At 46.4% G+C, this 27,634-nt stretch overlaps 1 protein-coding gene across 3 annotated transcripts in view; it reads left to right on the plus strand.

Annotated features, from left to right (window-relative positions):
- mgat3b (beta-1,4-mannosyl-glycoprotein 4-beta-N-acetylglucosaminyltransferase b) overlaps window positions 1–27,634 on the plus strand; it is an 83,918-nt gene that overhangs the window by 12,571 nt on the left and 43,713 nt on the right. The window contains exon 1 of one of the 3 annotated variants that reach the window (XM_063062613.1): window positions 26,938–27,073. The exons of the other annotated variants lie outside the window; for them this stretch is intronic. The gene's annotated coding sequence lies outside the window, so the exon portion shown is untranslated. Of the gene's footprint in view, window positions 1–26,937; window positions 27,074–27,634 lie in introns of those variants that run through there. 3 annotated transcript variants of the gene reach the window in all.

Here is a 27,634-nt window from a genome sequence, read left to right on the forward strand (position 1 = left end):
ATGATGCTAGATTCACACTCAACCACAGAAACTGGCTTTCCAATTAATTAGGTTGATGATTCTTTTTAGCTAACATCAATTTTATGATGTTGTGATCACTATTTCCTGAATGATTTCCTGATGAAAGTTGGTGCACTTGACCCAGCTCTTTCCCAGAACTAGCTCCAGCAATGCCTCCTTCTTCACCATTCCCCATTCCCTGTTTCTCCTCTCTTACCTTATGTCCCTACCTGCTCACCACATCCCTCTGGTGTTCCTCCCCCTTCTCTTTCTTCCATGGTCTTGTGTCCGTTCCTATCAGATTCCCCATTCTCCAGCACTTTATCTCTTTTGCCAATTGACTTCCCAGGTCTTTACTTCACCCCTCTCTTGCACATGTTCTACTTCTTTCTCCTCTTCCCCCGCCCCCCCCCCCGCACCTTACTCTTCCTTCTCTTCCTTTCCAGCCCTAATGAAGGGCCTCGGCCGGAAATGTCGACTGTTTACACTTCCTTAGATGTTGCCTGGCCTGCTGAGTTCCTCCAGCATTGTGTGTGTCTGTGTGTGTGCCTCCTTCCTTCAACAGGAATATATTTCTGGACACAGAAATAATATCAATATTGTCTCAGCTTACATAATGTAATTAAACCCCCCATTTTATAGCCACTCTAGATTTTGCATTTCCTTGTACAAACATAACTTGTTTAGTGACCTGTAAAAACACACCCAGCTGTGTTAGTGTTTCTGTTACTTCTAGACTTAAACATGTCTCCAGCACAGTAATATTCTGCCGAATCGACATTGCTAACTCATTGTACGCTGTCCTTCCTGGATAATTTGTATCCACAAGTATCAAATATCCAGTCCATCCGCTTTTTGAGGAAGAGAATGATGACATTATGTTCCCATGTGGTTGTCTTATTCCATAGTTGGCAAACATCTGCACGTTCACATATGTCTGTAGTAATTAGTTTTGTTTTCAGTTCATTTCTTCCCTTCATTCTTAACATTTCTAAGTCAGAAATCTTCAGATTGTTTGTTCAAAGTTCAGAGTAAAATTTATTATCAGAGTACATACATGTCACCACACACAACCCTGGGATTCTTTTTCCTGTGGGCATACCCAGCAAATCTACAGAACAGTAACTGTAAACAGGATCAATGAAGGAGCCAGTAGAGTGCAGAAGACAACAAACTGTGAGGATATGAATCAATAATGAAAACACGAAATAACAGGATAAAGAGTCCTTAAAGTGAGATCTTTGGTTGTGGGAGCATCTCAATAGATGAGTATAGTTATCCTCTTTTGTTCCAAGAGCCTGTTGATTGAGAGGTGGTAACTGTTCTTGAACCTGGTCTGTGTCTTAAGGCACTTGTACCTTGTACCTGATGGCAGCAGTGAAAAGAGAGCATGGCCAGGGTGATGAGGAACTTTGGGTGCTGCTTTTCTACGACAACGTTTGATGTAGAATGGCACCCTACTTGACAAATAACAGATATCACCACCGGAGTGGCCGCTGCGAGCTGCGTCGCGCCGCCATCTTCTCCTCCCACCAGGGAGAAGTTTATGAATAAAGAAACAAAAGTTGCTCCAATTCTTTGACAGTGTGTATGTGGCCTGGTTACACAATAATACTATTAATAAAAATGCTGGAGACGGGAGTTAAGGTTCATGTTTCTTTACTGGCAGAAACCGAACTTGGCACACACCTACAGATCAATACGCGCCTAATACCGCATGCTCAATATGCACCTAATAGTGCATCCAACAACGTGTTACTACAACGTAAAGTAGTCCCTTATTAGGGAGGCTATACGTTACAGACAGCAAATAAAAAAAACATGCACAAAGAAAACAATGAAGATGGAAGATGTTCGCAACTAGATAAAGTTCTTGTAAAGTTGTTTAAGCTCCATATCAGTGAAGGTGTAGACTGTCAGGAGAGATAGTGAAGGAACAAGCAAAATTATTTCACGAAGAATTAGGACTGGATTATGAGTATGATTGCGATAAAGGGTGGCTTCAGTGTTTCAAGCTGCGACTTGGCGTGAAATTTCATGCAGTGTGTGGTGGAAAACGGCCAGCAGACAAGGAAGTAGCTGCAGGGTTTGTTGATGAATTTGCTAAGTTAGTTGCTGATTGAAAATGTAGGTTCCGAGCAGGTCTACAAGGTAGACAAAACTGCCTTATGTTGCCCTATTAACCTAACCACCTGTGATTCAGCAAAATCACGATCCAACCCCAATTCCGGACTTGTGGTGGTCTACCTGTGATTTGTTACGCCTGCAGACAAAACAACAACTTTCACGACATCTGCCTGTGGCAGTAAATCTGATTCTGAAAATGCATAGCAATCCTTAGCAAAGAATGTGTTCTGTCTGGTGAGGTGTGATATCACTGATGGGTTGTGAAGTCATAATAATGGACTGATGTCAGAATGAATACTTTACCTCACGGTAACCAGCTATGATTGGTATCTTGTTTGAACGTTAGCTTCTATGCAGACTGGACCTCAGCAATTCCCATGGTTATTTTGTATGTACTATATTCTCCACTGCGCTGGATGGATACTGCGGAGCTATGAGGTATTTTCCCTAAATCGATGTGTTTTTCAGTATTCGGGGGTTATATGAGGGGTACTGGGGTTAGAAGATTGCCATGGGAGTAGTTGTAGATACCCTATTCCTCAGAGACTTTTGGGCTTTCGAGCCAGCTGAAGGCTTCCATATTGTCTGTTCAGTATTAGTCACAGATTAAGTTAGAGTTTATAACCAACATCATGGAATTGTAATTGTCAATGATTTGACAGTCTTCAAATTACTTTATTGCTTTCACCAATCGACTTTCCAGCTCTTAACTTCACCCCTCCCCCTCCCAGATTCACCTATCACCTACTGCCTTGTACCTCCTCCTCTTCCCCCCCTCCATCTTCTTACTCTGACTTCTCAATTTTTTTTAACCTGTTCTGATGAAGGGTCTCGTCTTGAAATGTCGACTGTTAACTCTTTTCCATAGATGCTGCCTGGCCTGCTGAGTTCTTCCAGCATAATGTGTGTATTACCTCTGTATTGTCTGTTCAATATTAGTCACAGACGAGCTGTTGGAGCTTATACCAACATCGTGGAATTGTAACTGATTTTGGCTGTCTTCAAAGTACAGTACAATTACCTCCACTGGTCTCTCTGACTGCAGCTTCCAAACTCATCCAAGCAGGACAAAGGGCATCATTACGTGCTGGCTCCAGGTCAAATAAGCATTGCATGTGACTTGGGAAAACCTTGTCTCTATAAAAATAGTGGAATCTTCTACCCAGCAGCACTGTGGGAGTACCAGAAGCGAAAGGACTTTTGTGGTTCTAACAGGTTGCTCACCACCACAATCACGAGGGCATGAGCATACCTGGGTTCTCCTCTTCTGATAATAAATACACCAAAAGAAAATTCAGCCTTGATGCTATGGGCAGTGAAAGAAAGTGGTGAGATTGAAAACTTTGAGCAAAGCATACACCAGCATTGTAAAAAGACATGAGAACATAGAAGGAACTAGATCTAGCTTTTCTAAAAGTTCTGATTGTAAAAAAATGTTCTCATTCTGAAGTATTGTTCTGCAATTTGTGATGAAAATTAGGTTAGTGAAGCAACACACACACACACACAATGCTGGAGGAAGTCAGCAGGCCAGGCAGTATCTATGGAAAAGAGTACAGTCGATGTTTGTGATGAGGTTAGTGACGCACTATCGGGGAGTGAATCAGATAAATATGATTGGAAGTGGTAGAAATGTTGGTTAGATTGCATTTGACCCTGCCTTGCAGAACCTACCAGAACCACTGGAGCTGCCAGAGGGCCTTTTCCTTGTTTAAATGTCTCTGATCAGAGAGATTTAGTAATATCTGAAAAGATTTTAGATTTGTCAACATTTGTTTTAAAGAATAGCTTTAGTAATGGATTTTAATATGACAATTATTAATTAGACTAAGTATTTTGAGCCTGTTAACTGTGATGGCGTTCAACTATCCCATTCAAATGAGTAGGATCTCTCTCACAAGACATCTAATTATGGCTGGCTTCGAGCTGATGGGCAGTTTTCAGTCCAGTTAAGAGGTGAAGGGAAGGCTAAAGGTTCAAGATGGTTTGTTGCCGTGTCTCAGTACACGAGTGTAAAGGAGAACAAAATCATCGTTTCTCTGGATCGGATGCAGCATAAAAAACACAATAAATATAAAAGCAATCCTATAAACAGAATGTACAAGTAATTGTTGGGTCAGACTTTGTAAGATTATCTTGTAAGCACATGTTTGCATATACTGTATGTAAGGCGCTGCTAGGTGCAGGAGTATCTGAACTTCAGATGACTGACAGGCAGGAAATGACAAAGTAAGCAACACACATCAAAGTTGCTGGTGAAAGCAGCAGGCCAGGCAGCATCTGTAGGAAGAGGTGCAGTCGACGTTTCAGGCCGAGACCCTTCATCGGGACTAACTGAAGGAAGAGTGAGTAAGGGATTTGAAAGTTGGAGGGGGAGGGGGAGATCCAAAATGATAGGAGAAGACAGGAGGGGGAGAGATGGAGCCAAGAGCTGGACAGCTGATAGGCAAAAGGGATACGAGAGGATCATGGGACAGGAGGTCCGGGAAGAAAGACAAGGGGGGGGGGACCCAGAGGATGGGCAAGAGGTATATTCAGAGGGACAGAGAGAGAAAAAGGAGAGTGAGAGAAAGAATGTGTGCATAAAAATGAGTAACAGATGGGGTACGAGGGGGAGGTGGGGCCTTAGCGGAAGTTAGAGAAGTCAATGTTCATGCCATCAGGTTGGAGGCTACCCAGACGGAATATGAGGTGTTGTTCCTCCAACCCGAGTGTGGCTTCATCTTTACAGTAGAGGAGGCCGTGGACAGACATGTCAGAATGGGAATGGGATGTGGAATCAAAATGTGTGGCCATTGGGAGATCCCGCCCCCTCTGGCGGACAGAGCACAGATGCCCAGCAAAGCGGTCTCCCAGTCTGCGTCGGGTCTCGCCAATATATAAAAGGCCACATCGGGAGCACCGGACGCAGTATATCACCCCAGTCGACTCACAGGTGAAGTGTTGCCTCACCTGGAAGGACTGTTTGGGGCCCTGAATGGTGGTAAGGGAGGAAGTGTAAGGGCATGTGTAGCACTTGTTCCGCTTACACGGATAAGTGCCAGGAGGGAGATCAGTGGGGAGGGATGGGGGGGACGAATGGACAAGGGAGTTGCGTAGGGAGCGATCCCTGCGGAATGCAGAGAGAGGGGGGCAGGGAAAGATGTGCTTAGTGGTGGGATCCCGTTGGAGGACAAAGTAAGCAAGTGACTCTTGGTAAAAGTGTATTTCCGAGTTGGCAGCAGGACAACGACTTTCCCAGTGTTGGTATGAGAAGGGAGTTTAAGTGTAAAGCAGCGGTGCGTGGCGGGACCATAGATCGGAATGCTGGTGTGGGATGTGTACATGGGTGGAGCTGGTGACAAGCCTGATGAAGTGGAGGAATGTTCAGACGAGGAGTGCCTTTGTTTTCCCTGCCAAACCTGGAACGGACTTTCCTGGCTTGTTTACCTGGGACGCCCCACAGGCGAACTCATTCTCATCACTTAAAGCCCTCCGCCAACACTGGCATTCTTGACCCAAACAAAGCGACCAAGGTCTCACCAGGCGCCTCTTCCTCTGGCCTAGGGGGAGTGCTGGTGCAAACCTGCTCACGGAAACAGGTGGCATATGCATCAAGAGCAAGGTTCCAAGTGAAACTTATTATCAGACTACATACAGGTCACCACATACAAGCCTGAGATTGTTTTTCTGTGGGCATACTCCGCGAACTTTACAACTCCTCCCTTGGAGGGTGAGACACCCTGAGCCAATAGGCTGGTCCTGGACTTATTTCCTGGCATAATTTACATATTACTATTTAATTATTTATGGTTTTATATTGCTATATTTATACTCTACTCTTGGTTGGTGCAACTGTAATGAAAACTAATTTCCCTCAGGATCAATAAAGTATGACTATGACTAAATCTATAGAACAGTAACTGTGAACATCTGGAACTATAAGCTGTAAACAAAGTGTGCAAATGCAGATATAAATAAATTGCAATAAATAATGAGCATGAAATAACAAGATAAGAATCCTTAAACGAGTGTAGCTATCCCCTCTTGTTCAAGGCCCTGATGGTTGAGAGGTAATAACTGTTCTTGAACCTGGTGGTGCACGTCCTGGTGGGACTCTCAGATCACTTAACTTTAATGTTAATTCTAGCATACGAACCAGTGATCAAATGGGTCAGACCAGTTCTAAAAGTGGTGAAAACCTGGCCTGAGGGAGCAATCTTTGCACTGCAGGACTGCTTTGATGATACCAACTGGAGAATGTTCAGGGAGATTGCTACCTATGGCAACCAAGCTAAGATGGAGGAATAGGTGGATTCTGTGACCGGCTGCATCGAGAAGTGCACTGAGAATGTTAGTGTTACGAAATGCAGCTGGGTGTTGGCAGATCAGAAGCCGTGGCTTACTGCAGAGGTCCGTACCAGGATTTGTGATGCTGCCCTTAGGTTAGGAGTTCCCACAGCTCTCGTGAAGCAAGAACTGTGCTTTCTTGTTCCGTCAGGAGGGTGAAATGGGAGCATTATCAGAGAATTTACAGCCACTTCTGCGAAACACGGGACGCATCTGGCAGGGAATTCGGAGGATTACAGGCTACAAGTCTGCCCTGTGTATCAGTAACCAGGACGCTTCACTCCCTGAGAGGCTGAATGTCTTCTACACCCGGTTTGATGTCCAGAACAAAGTGCTGGTCAGGAAGGCACCCCTCACCCCCCAGTGGAGCAGACCCTTTCTCTGGCTGAAACTGAGGTGAGGAAGACCCTGACCAGAGTCAACCCACGCAAAGCTATGGAGCCCGATAATATACCATGTCAAATTCTGAAAGATTGTGCAGCCAAGTTGACGGATATATTCAACATCTCTCTGGTACAGTCCATTGTCCCCTCAGTTCTCAAGTGGCAACCATCATTCCAGTGCCAAAGAAAGTGACAGTGACCTGCCAAAGTGACTGCCGTCCGGTGGCATTAGCACCAACCATTGTGAAATGCTTTGAGCGGTTGGTCATGGAGAGCGTTAGATGCGATTCTATAGACAAGTAGTACATACCTAGCTTTTCTTTCTCTCTCCCCCCCCCAAAGAAAGGGAGATGTGGTAGTTAAAGGGTTAATCCTGTGCTGCTCAGGTAGCTGCTCCCACATGGGAGGAGTTCACATATTGTACAAGCAGTGTTATCAATAAAGTCCAGTTGATTGTCCTCAAGGCTGGTGTCCCGGTGTGTTCTGCACTATCCCTCCATATCGAACACACCATTTTGTGTTCCCTTTCCAACGGTGTTATAACTTGGAATGCATGTTTCCCCAGCACACCTGTTGGTAGTTCCTGCTTTTAAATCATGCATATTTTCTGTATAATCTGAGACTTGCTTGGGATTGTCTAGGCTTATGCAGAACCATAATTGAATTTATTGGTGAGGACTGTTTGCGTGAAGGATGCCTGGGTGAAAGCCAGCTGTCTGAACCTGTCTAGTGCAACCCCTAATGTTAAAATACAAATAGTTCGAAGAGGAATTTTCAAACATTTGCAGGTTTGCCACTTCTGGTAATTTAACTTTATCCTACGCCAGCACCTAGCCTAGTTCTCCAAAGTTAAGGTACTCTTCTGAGTGGGACACAGTTGTTTGCACAGTACTGTAGTAATTTTATGTATTGCACTGTACTGTTGCCACAAAAATAATCTGAAATTTGACACTTGTCAGGTCAGCATTTTTTGGAGAGGAAAACACCAATAAGTCAAGTTTATTGTTGTTAACTATATACATATATATAACATACATAATCATGTAGTGTATATAGAAACAAGACAATGTTTCTTTCAACCAGGGTGTAAAGCACATAACACAATAACTTATGAAGATAAGGATAAAATCTACAGGTGAATGACATATAAATAACAAACTAAAGTGCATTAATATTAAAAATTGCAGGGTACAGAACAGGTTAACCAGTGACACTTCGAATACGATGTGGCAGGGAGTTCAGAAGCCTAGTGGCCTGAGGGAAGAAACTGTTTCTCATCCTGACTGTTAGTATCGGAGTCTCCTGCCTGATGGTAGAAGGTCAAACAGGATGCTGGACGGGTGGGTGGGATCTTTGATAATACCAAGGGCCCTGTGTACGCAGTGTTCCTGATAAGTGTCCTAATGGATGGTGGGGAGCTGCCTATGATCCTCTCAGCTGTTCTCACAGCCCTTTGTAGGGACTTCCACTCCAAAGCGTCAAAGCTGGCTAGGCCCCCGGATATCTGTAATTGGATGTTCGTATTTGTTTGTGGTGATCTTGATCTACTTGCCACATTCCTGCTGATAAACATCCTCTCACAATTTAAAGTATTATCACCTCTATGAGATTAAGTACCAAATATTCCGGTTCTTTTCAGCTTCAAACACACTTTTTCCAGTTCTGCTCACTGACCCAAACATTTCCTGCTTCTGGCTCTACCAATTGCTAAACCTCCTGAGCATTTGTATTTCATATTTCTTGTGTCGTTGGAACTGCACACACTCAGGCAAGCGGGGGACATTCCACTAACGAGGGAGGGAGACAGAGAGAGGGGTAGCTTCTGCCACAGCGGGGTTGTGCGGTGTTTGGCATGGGTAACTCGTGGAACATCTTAGTGTTTCAGATGTGTTCACTTATGTTGAATGTTAGCAGCTCTGTGTTGTGTTGTTCATGTCTTCTTGTATGCAGGAATGAACTGCCTCTATCAGAATCGGGTTTAATATCACTGGCATGTGTCATGATATTTGTTAACTTTGTGGCAACAGTACAATGCAATACAGGATAACAGAAAAAAAACTGAATTACTGCAAGTATGTATTTTTTTAAGTAGTTAAATAATTAGTGCAAAAAATAGGAATAAAAAGTAAGGTAGTGTTCAGGAGTTCAATGTCTATTTAGAAATGGGATGGCAGAAAGGAAGAAGTTGTTCCTGAATTGTTGAGTGTGTGCCTTCAGGCTCCTGTACCTCCTTCCTGATGGTAGCAATGAGAAGAGGGCATGTCCTGGGTGATGGGGGTCCTTAATGATGGACGCCACCTTCTTGAGGCATTGCTCCTTGAAGATGTCCTGGATACTACAGTAGCTAGTGCTCCTGATGGAGTTAAATACGTTTACAGCTCTCTGCAGGTTGCTTCAATCCTTTGCAGTAGCCAACACCCCCTTCCTCAATACAGAATGTGCTGCAGCCAGTTAGAATGCTCTCCATGGTACGTCTGTAGAACTTTGTAGAGCGTTTTTGGTGATGCACTCAATCTCCTGAAACTCCTAATGAAATATAGCCGCTGCCCTGCCTTTGTAGCTGCATTGATATCGGCAATCTTTCAAACGGGACTGGAGGAGGAGGAGGAGAAGATGGCGGCGCGACGCAGCGCGTGTGGCCACTTCGGTGGTGATGTCTGTTATTTGTCAAGTAGGGGACCGTGCACAATTCTGATTTGATGGAGACAGACGTGAGAGTACGGAGGAACATCTGGAGAAACTTCTGAAATGCCCGCTTCGCTGCCACTGTTACTGTGTGGTCCGGAATCTCCGGAGGAGAAGGCCCCGAATCCTCAGCTTTGGGTGTTTCAGCGGCCGGGGCTAGGTCGAAGGCGCTCGGCAGAGGATGGCGCTCGGGAGGCTGTATTGGAGGGGCTGTTGGAGGCTCAAAGTTTTTGGATGGACGGACTCAGTATCAGCTGTGGTTGGCTGCTTCCAAGGCATCGGCAGTTGACGGTGCCTGGAGGTTTATGGCAGGGAGTTTCTCCCTTTTGCCACCTGCTATCGGGGACTCGGGAGTCGATTGACTCGGGACTTTGAGACTTTTTTTTACCGTGCCATGGTCTGTTCTTTATCAAATTATGGTATTGTTTTGCACTGCTGTAACTATATGTTCTAATTATGTGGTTCTGTCAGCGTTAGTCTTTGGTTTGACCTGTTTTTCTGTGCTATCACTCTGGAGGAACATTGTATCATTTCTTAATACATGCATGCATTTCTAAATGACAATAAACGAGGACTGAGTGTTCTCATAATTTAATCTTAAAAAATTGTGGAATCGAAAGCAAATGTCTTCATCTTCAATGATGGAGAGAACTTCTCTGCTGCATGATGAGGGAATAAACTTTTTGGAAATGTACAACTTTAAAGTGGTGGTAGTGTGAGGGTTCAGTTATCCCAGTGTTTATTGAACCAACCACAGACTAAAGAGTGTAAAATAAGAGGCTTTATAAGAATATGCCTTCAGGGGAATTACCCAGATTGCTACATTCCCAAAAAAAAATAGACTTTGTTGGGTCTGTTTTTAGGGATATTTTGTAGGACAAAGTGGACAAGTTTCACTGGGAAGTTGATTGAGAATTGTTAGGTTTACGTCAGTAATGCAAAGAGTCCCAAGAGAAATCCCAGAGTAAAATTTCTGAATCAGAGTAGAGCTAACTTCACTGAAGTGAGGAAGTATCTGGGCAGGATTTTGTAGGACCGAACTTGTATGGTCATGGTTATAGAGAAAGCTGTCCAGTACTGATTGGTACATTCCCACGAGGGACAGGGGTATGAGAACCAACTGCAGAATTCCCTGAACGACCAAAGAGGCGCAGGGTCGACAGTGAATGTTGCGTCCCTGATGCGCAACCCAGAGCAGCACTATACAGAGTTGCTGTGCCGCCGGCTCCCTCTCTCCACACGGCTGATAAGTCCAAAGAAATTTGATGTTGGCTTGCAGACGCTGCCGAGCTCGGTGAACACTGCAACATCAAACGCCTCAACCCGAGCTACGACCACCCAGTCCAAAGAAATAGCAGAGAAATGATACAGTTTGGCCCTGGCAGCATTGCTGGAGTTGCCAGTCAGCATTGAACTCAACATGGGACTGCTTAGGGACTCCCAGCTCCGGATTTTTCCCTTGGGGTTTACTCCCGAAGCCTTCTCCACGAGGGGGTATAGCCACAAAATCAGAGACTTCCTTCACCTAGATGAGCTGCCAACCACAAGCCCCATCTGCCCGAAGCGACTGGTTTTAAAGCGCCAGTAACCCTGTAAGCGTAAGTTTGCTGGATCAAATAGCGACAGCACAAAAAGATCGTTACTTATCTTTTCACCCGTTTATTTCTTCGAGCTGAGTCGGCGAGTGAACTTGGACCCGACATCAGGGAAAGAATCGTTCTCATCTCCCCAGCGGTTCTACAAGTTCACTGCCTGATGTCAGAATTGTCAGAAGTTATAAGGCCACCGATACAAAAGAACAATCAGTTTGATGAGCATTCCAGCCGAGGCAATGGATTATTGATACAAAGAACAATCAGTTTGATAGACACTCCAGCCACCTTAATTAAAGAAAGGAGTGTCCTACCTGGTTTGCTGGAGCCCCAATTATAAATATAAGAACATACATCAAATTTATGCTTTAATTAAGAAAGGAAAGTTCTGTCTAATTTCCATCAGGTACTGCCTTTTGTCAAAATCAAAAGGTGTGAAAAGCCCAGAGGCATCTTCTGCGGATCTGGGCAAATTTTAACCTTCATCTTGCTCCAAAGAAAGCAGCTGTGAGACATTATTCAAACACACTGCAGTCACAGACATAGTACTTAATCCATTGTTTACAGGAATTTGAGAATCCCCCATTTCCTTAAACTTTATCATTCCCTCAAACTTTATCATTTCCTTCTTTTTATCATTACATGATAACTTTTCAGAACAGATTGTCGCTTCTACAACATGATACAAAACATACCCAACATGCTCCCCGCTCTACCTGCGACAGAAAAGTGTTAACGTGGGGGCCTCTGGAAACAGGGGCAGGTCCCCTTAGGGTCATTAAAATCATCATTAACCAATACATTTTTCAGTCCTTATCAGTTCTGCCAGTAACGTGTTTACAGTCCGTTCGATGCATCCACTGGAGCTGCCCTTCCACCTTCACTGCAGTAGGTGTTGTCAGTAGCACTTGGTACGAGCCTTTCCACCTCGGTTCCAACTTCTTACGATCCCAGTTCTTAATCAGGACAAAATCTGCAGGCTCGATGGTGGGGTAGTCACCCTTGGGCTGGGTGTTGTCCTTTCGATTGGTCTGTTGTACCTGTGAATGCAAACTTTGGAGAGTTTTAGTTAACTTGCATCAATATTTTCCCATCCCCTCCCCTAAGAACCAGTTCCCATCTCCTCCCCTATGCATGTCCATCCTTTCAGGAAGGAGAGGTCGGGTCAGTTCCAACCCCCATGGGGTTCGCATGGGCTTCCCGTAGATAATCTCGGTGGGGGATAACCCAGTTTTAACTGAGGGTGTGATCCTCATGTAGAACAAGGCCAAGGGTAGAACCTTTAACCAGGTCAGTCCAGTCTCCTGGGTAAGTTTGGTCAACTTATCTTTTAAGATACCATTGGCTCGTTCAACTATACCAGCTGCCTTTGGGTGGTGGGTGCAGTGGAACTGTTGTTTTATAGCCAATTCCCTGCAGATTTCCTCATTTATTTTGGCTACAAAGTGCGGTTCATTGTCTGAGCTTATCATTTCCGGGAGTCCATAACGGGGAATTACTTCTCTTAATATTTTTACAACAGTATTATCTTTAGTGGGTATAGCCTCTATCTATCTATCTGCTAAATACATCTACTATTACCAAGCCAATATTTACAACAATGTACTCTAAGTAGTTCTATAAAACCAAGTTGTAAACAAGAAAAAGGTCCACCAGGCAAGAGGGTAGTTCCAGAAACACAAGGCGTTCCCTTTTACATGCTGTGGCTCGCTTTTCAACTGCTGCCTGGAAATCAGGGCGCCACCGCCACCAAGATATTAACCATTCCCTCCTTGACCAAATGTGTACAATTATTTACATAATCTATCAAGATAGCTAAAAACACAGAGAGAACACAAACCTGTCCCACAGGGGTCACGGCACTAAATGTAAACATAAGTTTGCTGGATCAAATAACGACAGCACAAAAAGATCGTTACTTTTCACCCGTTTATTTCTTCGAGCTCAGCCGGCGAGTGAACTTGGACCCGACATCAGGGAGATGACCTTTCTTATCTCCCCGGAGGTTGTACAAGTTCACTGCCCGATGTCAGAATTGTCAGAAGTTATAAGGCCACCGATACAAAAACAATCAATTTGATAAGCATTCCAGGCAAGTCAGTGGACTATTGATACAAAGAACAATCAGTTTGATAGACACTCCAGCCACCTTAATTAAAGAAAGAAGTGTCCTACCTGGTTTGTTGGAGCCACAACTTAATTATAAATATAAGAACATACATCAGATTTATGCTTTAATTAAGAAAGGAATGTTCTGTCTAATTTCCATCAGGTACTGCCTTTTGTCAAAATCAAAAGGTGTGAAAAGCCCAGAGACATCGATGTGGATCTGGGCAAATTTTAACCTTCATCTTGCTCCAAAGAAAGCAGCTGTGAGACATTATTCAAACACACTGCAGTCACAGACATAGTCAGGACTTAATCCATTGTTTATAGGAATCTGAGAATACCCCATTTCCTTAAACTTTATCATTCCCTTCTCCTGTCAGTAGAAATGGTTCTGCCGGGCTTAGTAGCTAAGCCACCATGAAGGCCAGGAGCTGGACTTGGTTGTCAGAGACTATTGGAGGTGCACACCATTGGGAGCATTTAATCGGTAGTGGGAGCTCCTCCCCATTACCACCTCCGACTATGACAATCTTGAGGAACCCATTAAAGAAGAAAATGCGTATCGCATATCAAACGATCAAATGACCGAAATCAAAAGGGATAGGCGGAATGCTAAATACAATTGAAGTCAGAAGTTTACATACACCTTAGCCAAATACATTTAAACTCAGTTTTTCACAATTCCTGATATTTAATCCTAGAAAACATTCCCTGTCTTAGGTCAGTTAGGATCACTACTTTGTTTTAAGAATGTGAAATGTCAGAATAATAGTAGAGAGAATGATTTATTTCAGCTTTTATTTCTTTCATCACTTTCCCAGTGGGTCAGAAGCTTACGTACACTTTGTTAGTATTTGGTAGCATTGCCTTTAAATTGTTTAACTTGGTTCAAATGTTTTGGGTAGCCTTCCACAAGCTTCTCACAGTAACTTGCTGGAATTTTGTTCCATTCCTCCAGATAGAACTGGTGTAACTGAGTCAGGTTTGTAGGCCTCCTTGCTCGCACACGCTTTTTCAGTTCTGCCCACAAATTTCTATCGGGTTGAGGTCAGAAAATGATGTCAAGTCTGGTTCATCCTTGGGAGCAATTTCCAAACACCTGAAGGTACCACGTTCATCTGTACAAACAATAGTACGCAAGTATAAACACCATGGGACCACGCAGCTGTCATGCCGCTTAGGAAGGAGACACATTCTGTCTCCTAGAGATGAACGTATATTGGCATGAAAAGTGCAAATCAATCCCAGAACAACAGCAAAGGACCTTGTGAAGATGCTGGAGGAAACAGGTAGACAAGTATCTATATGCACAGTAAAACGAGTCCTATATCGACATAACCTGAAAGGCTGCTCAGCAAGGAAGAAGCCACTGCTCCAAAACCGCCATTAAAAAGCCAGACTACAGTTTGCAAGTGCACATTGGGACCAAGATCTTACTTTGTGGAGAAATGTCCTCTGGTCTGATGAAACAAAAATTGAACTGTTTGGCCATAATGACCATCGTTATGTTTGGAGGGAAAAGGGTGAGGCTTGCAAGCCGAAGAACACCATCCCAACCGTGAAACATGGGGGTGGCAGCATCATGTTGTGGGGGTGCTTTGCTGCAGGAGGGACTGGTGCACTTCACAAAATAGATGGCTTCATGAGGAAGGAAAATTATGTGGATATATTGAAGCAACATCTCAAGACATCAGCCAGGAAGTTAAAGCTCGGTCACAGATGGGTCTTTGAAATGGACAATAACCCCAAGCATACCTCCAAAGTTGTGGCAAAATTGCTAAAGGACAACAAAATCAAGGTATTGGAGTGGTCATCACAAAGCCCTGACCTCAATCCGATAGAAAACTTGTGGGCAAAACTGAAAAAGCGTGTGCAAGCAAGGAGGCCTACAAACCAGACTCAGTTACACCACCAACACACATCAAAGTTGCTGGTGAACGCAGCAGGCCAGGCAGCATCTCTAGGAAGAAGTACAGTCGACGTTTCAGGCCGAGACCCTTCGTCAGGACTAACTGAAGGAAGAGCTAGTAAGAGATTTGAGAGGAGGAGGGGGAGATCCAAAATGATAGGAGAAGACAGGAGGGGGAGGGATGGAGCCAAGAGCTGGACAGGTGATTGGCAAAGGGGATATGAGAGGAGCATGGGACAGGAGGCCCAGGGAGAAGGGAAAGGGGGGGGAACCCAGAGGATGGGCAAGGGGTATAGTCAGAGGGACAGAGGGAGAAAAAGGAGAGTAAGAGAAAGAACGTGTGTATATAAATAAATAACGGATAGGGTACGAGGGGGAGGTAGGACATTAGTGGAAGTTAGAGAAGTCAATGTTCATGCCATCAGGTTGGAGGCTACCCAGACGGAATATAAAGTGTTGTTCCTCCAACCTGAGTGTGGCTTCATCTTTACAGTAGAGGAGGCCGTGGATAGACATATCAGAATGGGATGTGGAATTAAAATGTGTGGCCACTGGGAGATCCTGCTTTCTCTGGCGGACAGAGCGTAGGTGTTCAGCAAAACGATCTCCCAGTCTGCGTCGGGTCTTGCTAATATACAGAAGGCCACATCGGGAGCACCGGACACAGTATATCACCCCAGCTGACTCACAGGTGAAGTGTCGCCTCACCTGGAAGGACTGTCTGGGGCCCTGAATGGTGGTAAGGGAGGAAGTGTAAGGGCATGTGTAGCACTTGTTCCACTTACAAGGATAAGTGCCAGCAGGGAGATCAATGGGGAGGGATGGGGGGGATGAATGGACAAGGGAGTCGCATAGGGAGCGATCCCTGTGGAAAGTGGGGGGGGGGCAGGGAAAGATGTGCTTAGTGGTGGGATCCCGTTGGTGGTGACGGAAGTTACGGAGAATAATATGTTGGACCCGGAGGCTGGTGGGGTGGTAGGTGAGGACCAGGGGAACCCTATTCCTAGTGGGGTGACAGGAGGATGGGGTGAGAGCAGATGTGAGTGAAATGGGGGAGATGCGTTTGAGAGCAGAGTTGATGGTGGAGGAAGGGAAGCCCCCCTTCTTTAAAAAAGGACATCTCCCTCGTCCTGGAATGAAAAGCCTCATCCTGAGAGCAGATGCGGCGGAGACGGAGGAATTGCGAGAAGGGGATGGCATTTTTGCAAGAGACAGGGTGAGAAGAGGAATAGTCCAGATAGCTGTGAGAGTCAGTAGGCTTATAGTAGACATCAGTAGATAAGCTGTATCCAGAGACAGAGACAGAAAGATCTAGAAAGGGGAGGGAGGTGTCAGAAATGGACTAGGTAAACTTGAGGGCAGGGTGAAAGTTGGAGGCAAAGCTAATGAAGTCAATGAGCTCAGCATGTGTGCAGGAAGCAGCACCAATGCAGTCGTCGATGTAGCGAAGGAAAAGTGGGGGACAGATACCAGAATAGGTTTGGAACATAGATTGTTCCACAAACCCAACAAAAAGGCAGGCATAGCTAGGACCCATACGGGTGCCCATAGCTACACCTTTAGTTTGGAGGAAGTGTGAGGAGCCAAAGGAGAAATTATTAAGAGTAAGGACTAATTCCGCTAGACGGAGCAGAGTGGTGGTAGAGGGGAACTGATTAGGTCTGGAATCCAAAAAGAGGCGGAGAGCTTTGAGACCTTCCTGATGGGGGATGGAACTATATAGGGACTGGACACCCATGGTGAAAATAAAGCGGTGGGGGTCAGGGAACTTAAAACCATCGAAAAGTTTAAGAGCATGAGAAGTGTCACGAACATAGGTCGGAAGGGATTGAACAAGGGGTGATAAAACAGTGTCGAGGTATGCAGAAACGAGTTCGGTGGGGCAGGAGCAAGCTGAGACAATAGGTCTGCCAGGACAGGCAGGTTTGTGGATCTTGGGTAGGAGGTAGAAACGGGAAGTGCGAGGTGTGGGAACTATAAGGTTGGTAGCAGTGGATGGGAGATCCCCTGAGCGGATAAAGTCGGTGATGGTGTAGGAGACAATGGTCTGGTGCTCCTTAGTGGGGTCACGATCGAGGGGTAAATAAGAGGAGGTATCCGCGAGTTGTCACTGTGCCTCGGCAAGGTGAGGTCAGTACGCCAGACTACAACAGCACCCCCCTTATCGGCGGGTTTAATAATAAGGTTAGGATTAGTGCGGAGGGAGTGGAGAGCAGAGCGTTCCGAAGGAGTGAGGTTGGAATGGGGACAAGGTGCGGTGAAGTCGAGACGGTTGATGTCCCGTCGGCAATTAGCGATAAAGAGATCCAGAGCAGGCAGAAGACCAGAGCAGGGTGTCCATGAAGAGGAGGAGGGTTGAAGATGGGAGAAGGGGTCATCGGTGGGGGTGGAAGAGTCCTTGCCGAAGAAGTAGGCTCGGAGACGGAGACGGCAGAGGAAGAGTTCCGCATCAAGGCGAACGCGGAACTCGCTGAGGTGTGGGCGAAGGGGGACAAACGTGAGGCCCTTACTGAGAACAGAGCGTTCTGCCTCCGACAGTTGAAGGTCGGAGGGGATGGTAAAGACCCGGCACGGATGAGAGCTGGGATCAGAGGGGGGAGGAGGGAGGCTGGTGGTGTCAGTGGAGAGGGGAGGGTTGGGGTGAGAGGAAGATGGAGCGTCTGAGGGCCCAGGAGTTGACGGTGGGATCTGAGGGAGACGGGGCTGCGGAGTGGTGGTGGGGGAAGGGGAGACGGGAGTCACAACAGCAGCACATAAAGACCCGGCCTGAAGTTCAAGGCTGGAGTCGCAGTTGGTGGTTGCGTAATCACTTCGAATGTGTCCATGGTCGTTGCTGGAGTCCGGGTTTTGAATATGCCCTGAGGTGTTGGAGCCGGCGAGATCAGTTACACCAGTTCTGTCTGGAGGAATGGAACAAAAGTCCAGCAACTTACTGTGAGAAGCTTGTGGAAGGCCTCCCAAAACATTTGACCCAAGTTAAACAATTTAAAGGCAATGCTACCAAATACTAGCAAAATGTATGTAAACTTCTGACCCACTGGGAAAGTGATGAAAGAAATAAAAGCTGAAATAAATCATTCTCTCTACCATTATTCTGACATTTCACATTCTTAAAAAAAAGTGGTGATCCTAACTGACCTAAAACAGGGAATGTTTTCTAGGATTAAGTGTCAGGAATTGTGAAAAACTGAGATTAAATGTATATGGTTAAGGTGTATGTGTACAAAGTTTCATGGTGCCAACGTCTTTGGAAGGGCAAGTAGCCAAGACGGAAGTAGAGATCGCTGGCGTAGGTGCAACAGCGTAACGCTATCACAGTGCCAATGAGGGTTCAAATCCCGGCACAGTCCGTAAGGAGTTGGCCCATTCTCCCTGTGACCGAGTGGTTTCCTCTGTGGGCTTTGGTTACTGTTGGTGACTTATGTGTCGTGCTGTGTTTGTGCTGGAAGGGTGGTGACACTAGTGGCTGGCCCAACACCCACTTAGTTTTGACTTGATGCAAACAAAGCATTTCACTGTATGCTTTGATTAAATATTTAATCTTTATCTCTTTCAAAATATCTGAAAAGTTTAAGTGTTTGAGGTGATCACCTAGGCTGTGTCCTGGGTTACTGTGGGAAGTGTTGGTTGCCATAAACATAAATACGCTGGTCAGAAGGGGGTGAAAGGACATGCCAGGTTGCCCAGAACGAGTTATCTTAACCTATGTTATAGTGCAGCTTTTTTAAATATGTGGAATCATTTTTTTTAAAGGCTCATGGTCGACTCCAGACCATTTCTGCAGCTGAGGCGTTGAGAAAGGTTGAAGTCAGCGAGGACGAGCCGTCTTGGGGTCGTCTGCCTGACCGGTCCTCCCCTCTCCCCTCCTCCTGGCTAGCTGCTGACCGGGGAAGGTGCAGGAGTCTTGGGGCCCACATTGCAGGGATCGACCCGGAGAGGCTGCGGACTCGTTTGGGGGGGGGGGGGGGTCATGTCGCATTTGTTCCCGGACTGTGATTTTTGGCTGCTTTTGGGCAGTGTAGTCGGGGCGGACGATGCGGTCTGGGGCGCTTCAGCCAACAATGCTTTGCCCTGCGGACTGCAGTGGGCTAGCGGCGCGACGCCGAGCTGAACCGAACCGAACATTGCCGGCCTCCTGCGTTCGATATCCGCGTCGCTCGCTTGCTTGCTTTTTGCCGATTGCGCAATTTGTTCTGCGTTGTTCGGTGTTCGTGTTCCGTGGCGGTTCTTCGTTTCGTGGCTGGGGCGGTGTGGGGACAAAATTCAGAACTGTAAACTGTATAGCTACTTTTATAATAGAGGTACTTTGAATAAATGAGCTCTCCAAGTTTACTACACGGGCTTGTTTAAAGGCGCTGTGTTTGATATTTTTGTTGATAAGGTAACAAAAGGTTGGTGGTGAACATGGGCGTTACGTGTATGGATTATCGGGAAGTGTTTGATGAACCTGAGTTATAGGGAAAAGTGAAATATGTTCGGACTTTCACTGGAGCACGGGAGAATGATGGGGGCGGGGGATTATAAAAACATGGCTAAGAAATTGGCGCAATAGTTCTATTTAATGTCAGAGAAATGTAGGCAGCGATGAGCCAGTTGAAGTTAACCCCTGTGATTTTCTAACCTTTCGAGAACCTTGCGAGGGTCCTGAGGCTCCTGTATCACCTTCCTGACGGCAGCAGCGAGAAGAGAGCGTCCCCGTGATGGTGGGGGGGGGGGCTGATAATTGATGCCGCCTTCCTGTGACAAAGCTCCGTTTCAATGTGATCAACGGTGCGGAGGGCTTTGCCCGTGATGGACTGGGCCACGCCCGTTACTTTTTATTGGCTTTTCTGTACAAGGGCATTGGTGTTTCCATGCCAGGCTGTGGTGCAACCGGGCACTATACCCTCCATCACACACCTATAGAAGTCTGTCATGGTGTTAGGTGTCACGTCGAATCTTCGCAGAAAGGAGAGGCACTGCCATGTTTTCTTTGTAATTGCATTGATGTGCTGGAGCCAGGACAGATCTTCTGAGATGTTAACACTGAGGAATTTACATGTACTACCCTCTGCACCTCTGATCTCCCGATCATGGACCTCTGATTTCCCCCTCCTGAACTCAATAATCATCCCCTTGGTCTTGCTGACATTGAGTGAGGGGTCACTGTTATAGCACCACTCAGCCAGATTTTCACTCTCCCTCCTAAAGTAAAATTTACTTTTGGAAGTTTCCAGTACTACCCCGAGATTCATTTTCTTCCAGGCACTTACAGGAAAATATAAAGAAATGCAATACAATTTATGAAAAAAATATATAAAGAGGGACAGCCAATGTACAAAAGAAGAATTGTGCAAATAAAAAAAGAATATATTACTGAGAACATGACTTGTAACAATGCCTTGAGAGTAAGTTGGTAGGTTGGGTTGAGGTGAGTGAAGTTATCCACACCGCTTCAGGGGCCTGATGGTTGTAGGGTAATTACTGTTCCTGATCCTGGTGGTGTTTGGACCCAGGTCTTCGGTACCTCCTGCTGATGGTAGTAGCAAGAAGAGAGCATGACATTGATGTGGGGAGGGGGTCCTTGATGATGGATTCTGGTCTCTTATGGCAGTAGGCCATGTAAATGTGCTCAGTGGTAGGGAGGACTTTGCCTAGGCTGATTCCACCACTTTTTGAGGACTTTTCTGTTCCTGGGCATTGGTGTTTCCAAACCATGCTGTGATACAACCATCTATAGTTGTTTGAGGGCTCCTCTGACTTTTTTCTGTCTTCTCCAATAAAATTGAGATAAGTCACTCCAGCAGTCCGAGGTACGCACCTGCTTTAAGTAGGCTTCAATCATACCGGTGCCCAAGAAGAGTGTGATGACCTGCCTCCATGACTGTCATCCAGTAGAACTTGCATTCACTGTGATGAATTGCTTTGAGAGGTTGCTCATGAAGGAGTGACTTGGATTCAATCCAATTTGCCTCCTGTCACAGCTCAAGAGCAGATGCCATTTCATTGGCTCTTCACTTATCCATGGAATATCGGGTCAGTGAAGATGCATACATTGGGAAACACTTCATTGACTACAGCTCAGCACTAAACAGTATTATTCCCTCAAAATGTATCGGTAAGCTCCAAGACCTAGGCGTCGGTACCTCCTTGTGCATCTGGACCCTTGGTTTCCTCACTTGCGGATCCCAGTTGGTACAGATTAGTAGCAGCATCTCTTCAAAAATGACCATTGGCACAAGTCTGTGTGCTTAGACCCCGGCTCTGCTTGCTTTACACTTTTAACTGTGAGGCTAGGTACAGCTCCAGCGCTGTATTTTAAGTTTGCTGGTGTTACTATTGTTGCCCGACTCAAAGGTGGTGGTGATGTGGCATATAGGAGGGAGATTGAAAATCTGCGCTGAGTGTTGCCAAAACAACACTCCCTCCCCCATAGTCAGCAAAACCTAAGAACTGATTATTAACTACAGGAGGAAGAAATTGCAGGTCCCTAAGCCAATGCTCACTGGGCGATCAGAGATGGAGAGGGTGAGTAACTTTTAATTTCTGGGTGTTATCAAATAAATGGATCTTTCTGGGACCAGCATGTAAATGCCGTTTCAAAGAACTTCTACATTTTAGAAGTTTGTGCAGATTTGACATCTAAGTCTTTGATGGACTTCTGTAGATGCACGGTAGAGAGTGGTTGCAACACCAATTCCCCAAAATGGAAAAGCCTGCAAGAAGTGATGGATACAGCCCAGTTCATCGCAGGAAAAGCCCTCCCTACTATTCAGCACGCCTACAAAGAGCACTGCCGCGAGGAAACATCCATGATCAGGGGGCCCTCACCATCCAGGCTATGCTCTCTTCTCAGTCCTGCCATTGGGAAGGAGGTAAGGAAGGAACCTTGGCTCCCACACCACCAGGATCAGGAGCAGTAGCTTCACTCACCACAACCCTGAACTGATCATTGAACCCAACCTGTGCATCACTTTCAAGGAGTCTACAACTCATGTTCTCAGTATTCTGTATTTGTTTATTTATTATTACCTTTTTCTTTATTTGTTTGCACAGTTTGTCAACCTCTGTATTGATCCCATTGTACTTCGTTCTACGGTGAATATCTGCAAGAAAATAAATGTCAGGGTAGTATTGGGTGACATATACATACTTTGATAGTAAATTTACTGTGAACTTTGGAAAACACTGGATTTTTGTTAACTTCAGAGCTTTACATTCCCCAATGACAAAAAAAGTGGATGTCAGGTCAATAAACCAATATTCTTCATAGTCTCTTTTCTACAATCAATCCCCTGAAACCGGACTGCCCTTTTAAAGGTAGTGTACTTCTTCCTGCCACTGAAGATGGAAGGGAAATAAATTCAAACTGCATAAGCAAGCAGTGAAACTAAATAAATAGCTTCAATTAATATCAGAGAATGTGTACAATATACAACCTGAAATCCTTGTTCTTCACAGACATCCTCAAAACAGAAGAGTACTCCAAAGAATGGCAGTAAAAATGTTAGAACTCCAATGCCCTCTCTACTCCCCCCCCATGCAGCAGAGCAACGACTCAACCCCTCCCCACTTATTTCACCCTCCACCTCCCCCAAGCAAAACCCCCGAGACCATGATCTGCAGAGCAACAAAAATCTAATCGTTCACCCGATAGTTGACGTACTCTCTCCCCCACCCCCTGATAACGGGACAGAGGTATCCCCTTTCACAGCGAGAGGAGAGACCAACGACCAAAAACAAAAACCGCACACGATTGCCTAACGTATTAGACTTGGCAACTCCTGTGAACGTGACCTGCAGCGCATGTGATTCTCCCCGCTGCACTGTACAGTGGTGGACAGGACACCAGAGCAACTGGGATGCCGGGGAAAACTCACTGGGGATGGAGAGGAAGGACATATTTGCAAATTAGAGACAGATTCGTGACAGCTGCCAACTATGCAGGAAAACAAAAATGGAGAGAATTATGCAGCTTCTGTGGGTGCGGCAGAGCTTTGTAGAGACTGATGTGTTTGAACTGAACAGGGGACGGCCACAGCTGTGCCATTAAACTTGTGCGCAAGGTAGAAAGCGGTTCATGACTAACTTAAACGGAAACGGTAAGCAAGTTGTGAATAGCGTTTGGGGTTGGAACAGAGGTGTGATTTAAACCCTTGCTGGAGGCTCTGTTTACTAGGATCTTTCCGTGCCGGGCCTGCGGCGGATTGTGGAGACTCCCGAGTGAAGCGCGACGCGAACCAAGCCGCGACAGCTGCGGGCGGCTGGACGAAAACGGGGACTGGCGAGGTGGGCAAGGTTGGGCTGAGCTGCCTAAAAGGGAGGGAGGAGGAGGGCTGTAAGTACTGAACTGGATTGAGGATGATAGTGTCGATATTTAAAGGTCCAGTTTTCAGTAAGGTTAGCAAGCTCTGTAACTAGTTCAGAGGGAATTGATATAATACTCCAGCGGCCCGAAGCTCTGTAGTTTTCATCTTGTCAGTTTTAATTCTTGATAAATATTTATTTCTGGCCCCCATAATTCTTAATTCTCATTCTACAGTAAATGTTGGGGTTTCTACTTGCATTTTACTGATGCCCTGGGGGGGAAAAATTTTTCCTCCACGCAAGATCTTGGCCAGCATCTCTGCCCCCTGCTGCTTAGCCGGCACTCGGTGACATCCCTCCTGTCCCCGTTTTGTGGGAATCTCTCCCGTGCACACTGCGCTCTTGTTGTGGGGTTGACTTTCCCCCCCGGGGTGTCTGGTCACACTGAATGAATTGGAAGAGTAGCGAGCGATGTAACTCAAGGATGGTGAGAGAGATCTGGTGAAAGAAGGCATTGTGCATTTCAAGGCTGTCAGTTCGACTGGGAAGCCAATAGTCATTGGAGGCTGTAGGGGAACAAAGGCCATCTTGTTTTGCGTGAAAATGAAAGCTTTCCAGTTCTCTGCTAGTTAGTTAGCCATTGTTTGCCGGTACACTGGGACCCCTTGATGACCCTTAAGATCAGAATGCTGGTTCACAGGCTAGCCTCTGGAAGGTGGACGGACTGAGCTGCATGGTGCCCAGTCCGTTTCTCGATCGGAGCTGTAATTCCGCCAGCGTCAAGGATGGCTTTTGCATCCGCTGCGGTTTTGTGTGTTCTGAGGGTAGGCGGCCGGAATGGGAGCTGTAAACCATTCCACAGTTCCGCAGGTGAGGTGGCGCACTCCGCCCTCACAGTGTTGAGCTGTAGAAAGGTACAGTTGTACAAAGGAAGGTTCGAGAAACAACATAGACATAACAGCGCAGACACGAGGAAATGTGCAGATGCTGGAAATTCAAGCAACACGCACACAAAATGCTGGTGAACGCAGCAGGCCAGGCAGAGGTACAGTCGACGTTTGGGGCCGAGACTCCGTCCTGACGAAGGGTCCCGGCCCGAAACGTCGACTGTACTTCTTCCTATAGATGCTGCCTGGCCTGCTGCGTTCACCAGCATTTTTTTGTGTGTGTTGCATAGCCATAAAAGGCTGGTTAATCGGCGTTGCTAACATTGACTAGATGTAATAGTCCATAGGAGAGGAAGAGCTATCTCCTGCACAACCCAACTTGGTGACTGGGCAATTGTTACTTGCTTAAGAATGGTTCTTGGCTTATTATTCTCATCTGACAAGAATCAGAATCTGGTTTAATATCACTGTGTCCCGTGGAGTTTGTTAACTTTGCGGCAGCAGTGTAATGCAGTCCGTAATAAATAGGAAAAAACTGAATTAGAGTGTATATGTATGTTTATAAATGTGTGTGTAGGGGATCACGGGTTTGCGCCTCTGGTGGACTGGGTTAAGCAGCATCTGCCGTGACTGGAGTCCAATGCGGGAGTGACAGTCCTTGTCACACTGTGTACAGCAGGACACTGAGGCAGCTCTGACTTCTTGGGCAGCTTGGGCACGGAGCTTTCTGCGGGCTCTCTTTTCCCCTGCTTGCTGCATCAGAGTGGTCTTATACCTCAAGAGACCCTTCTTCACCTCCTGCTTCGGGGCACACCTGTCTGAGGCGAGCGACTGCCACGTGTTGGTGCTAATACCAAGGGCCTTGAGTTCGCGCTTGCAGGTGACCTTGTAGCACAGCTGGGGTCTTCCTGGTGGCGTCTTTCCAGACTCCAGCCCCCCAAAGAGAAGCTCCTTCGGTATGCGTCCATTTGCCAGGCGCAAGACGTGGCCTGGCCTGCGTGTGCGCCTCTGTTTGAGGAAGGTGAACATGGAGGTGGTGCCCGCTCTCTCAAGCACTGTGTTGTTGGTAACCTTGTCTTCCCAGGTGATGCCAAGTATGTGTCTGAGGCAGCGCTGAGTCGCTGCTCTTGTTTTGTGTGCAGGGTCCAAGTTTTGCTGGCATAGAGCAAAGTGCTCAGCACACAGGCTGTGTACACCTGGACTTCAGTGTTCATGGTGAGTCTGTTGCTGGCCCAGACTCTCTCAGTCAACCTTGAGAAGGTTGTGGCTGCTTTTCCAAAGCGCTTGTTGATCTTGCTTTTGAGTGACTGGCTATCTGAGATCTTGGAGCCCAGGTATGTGAATTTGTGGACAACCCCCAGCTCATAGTCGACAATGTTAATAGATGGCTTGTCGTCAACAACTTGCCCCATCGCTTATGTCTTCAGCCTGATAGTCAGGACGAACTCTCTGCAGGCTTCCGCAAAGCGGGTCATGAGACCTTGTAGCTGTGAGTTGTGACTGTGTCATCGGCAAACAGGAAGTCTCTGAGGAGCCTATCTGCACTTTGGTCCTCACTCTGAGTCTTGACAATCTGAAGAGATTTCCTTCTGATCTTGAACGAAGACAAATGCCCTCAGTGGCCTTCCCAAAGACGGACTTGAGCAATACTGCAGAGAAGATGCCGAACAGCATCGGAGCGAAGACACACCCCTGAGGATGTTGAGGGACTCTGATGTGGAGCAGTCGAACACTATGGTCCCCTTCACGTCCTTATGAAACGACCTGATGATGCTGAGTAAGATTGGGGGGCAACCGAAGAGAGATGCCGCAATAATTGTTACAGTCGGTCCTGCCACCCTTGTTCTTGTAGAGAGTGGCAATGTTTGCATCCCTCATGTATTGGGGCATGCCACCTTCTCTCCAACACTGGCAGAGAATTTGATGCAGCTCTGGGATGAGGGTGCCCTTGGCACATTTGAGAACCCCAGGAGGGATGCCATCTTTTACTGGTGCTTCCCCAGTAAAAAGTGCTTCCGGTGCCTCGCTGAGTTCCTTCTGTGTGGGGTCTGCATCAAGTTCGATCATGGTGGGTAGAGGTTCAAAGGTGTTCAGAGCTTTTTCTGCAACAACAGTCTCTCTGGCATACAGCTCCAAGTAATGTTCTACCCGGCGTTCCATCTGCCATGTTCTGTCCTTGATTTCCTCTCCTGTTAATGACTTTTGAGGGGCAGTCTCCCCACTAATGGACCAATGGCTTGCTTGATTCCGTCATACATTCCTCTGAGGTTGCCAGTGTCAGCAGTTTCCTGGAGCCAGTAGTCATTGGCACACCGCCTGACAGTCTGTTGAACTTTGTTCCAGGTAGACTGGAGCACTTGCAGGTTTGTCTCACTAGGAGAGGACTTGTACGCTGTCAGTGTATTTCTCTTCTGCTCAGTCAGAGGCGCTTCAGAGTGGGCCTCAAACCAGTCAGCAGACTTGACTGTCTCTTCTCCGGTGGATATCGTAGTGTTGTAGATGGTGTCCCGCAGGTTTTCCCATCTCTTGCTGACACTGGCGTCGGGAGAGCCAGGCAGAGCTTCCCCCAGGGCTTGCACAGACTCGGCTATCTTTACAGGATCACAAGTATTGCTGGTGTCAATGCGTGGCCTCCCCTCCCTTCCGGAATGATGAAAGCTTCTTGGCTGAAGTTCTATCTTGCTGCACTGAAGGGAGTGGTCAGTGTCGCAGTCTGCTCTCTGGCAACTACAAGTCACCTTGACAGTCTAAAGACTGCTGCGTCTGGTGAGTATGAGATCAAGTTGGTGCCAATGTTTGGACCTTGGATTTCTCTTTGGGTTGAAGCTTAGTGTTGAAGAAGGTGTTAGTGATACAGAGATCAGGTTGGAGTTCAAGGGGGCACCAGTCATTTTCATTCATCTTTCCAGTTCCAAACGGTCCCAAATGTATATGTATGTGTGTGTGTGTGTGTGTTAAATTAACTAAGTAGTGAGGTAGTGTTCATGGGTTCAATGTCCATTCAGAAACTTGATGGCAGAATGGTAGAAGCTGTTCCTGAATTATTGTGTGTGCGCCTTCAGGCTTCTGTACCTCCTTCCTGATGGTAACAATGGGAAGAGGGCATGTCCTGGGTGGTGGGGGCCCTTAATGACGGACCTTTTTGAGGCACAGCTCCTTGAAGATGTCATGGGTACTACAGAGGCCAGTACCCATGATGGAACTGACTAATTTTACAACTCTTGCAGCTTGCTTTGATCCTGTGCAGTAGCACCCCCCCCCCCCCATACCAGCCAGTGATGCAGCCAGTCAGAATGCTCTCCACGACTGGTTGGCATCCATCTGTCT

This window comes from Mobula hypostoma, chromosome 11, assembly GCF_963921235.1.
Source record: "Mobula hypostoma chromosome 11, sMobHyp1.1, whole genome shotgun sequence".
Classification (NCBI taxonomy): Eukaryota; Metazoa; Chordata; class Chondrichthyes; order Myliobatiformes; family Myliobatidae; genus Mobula; species Mobula hypostoma.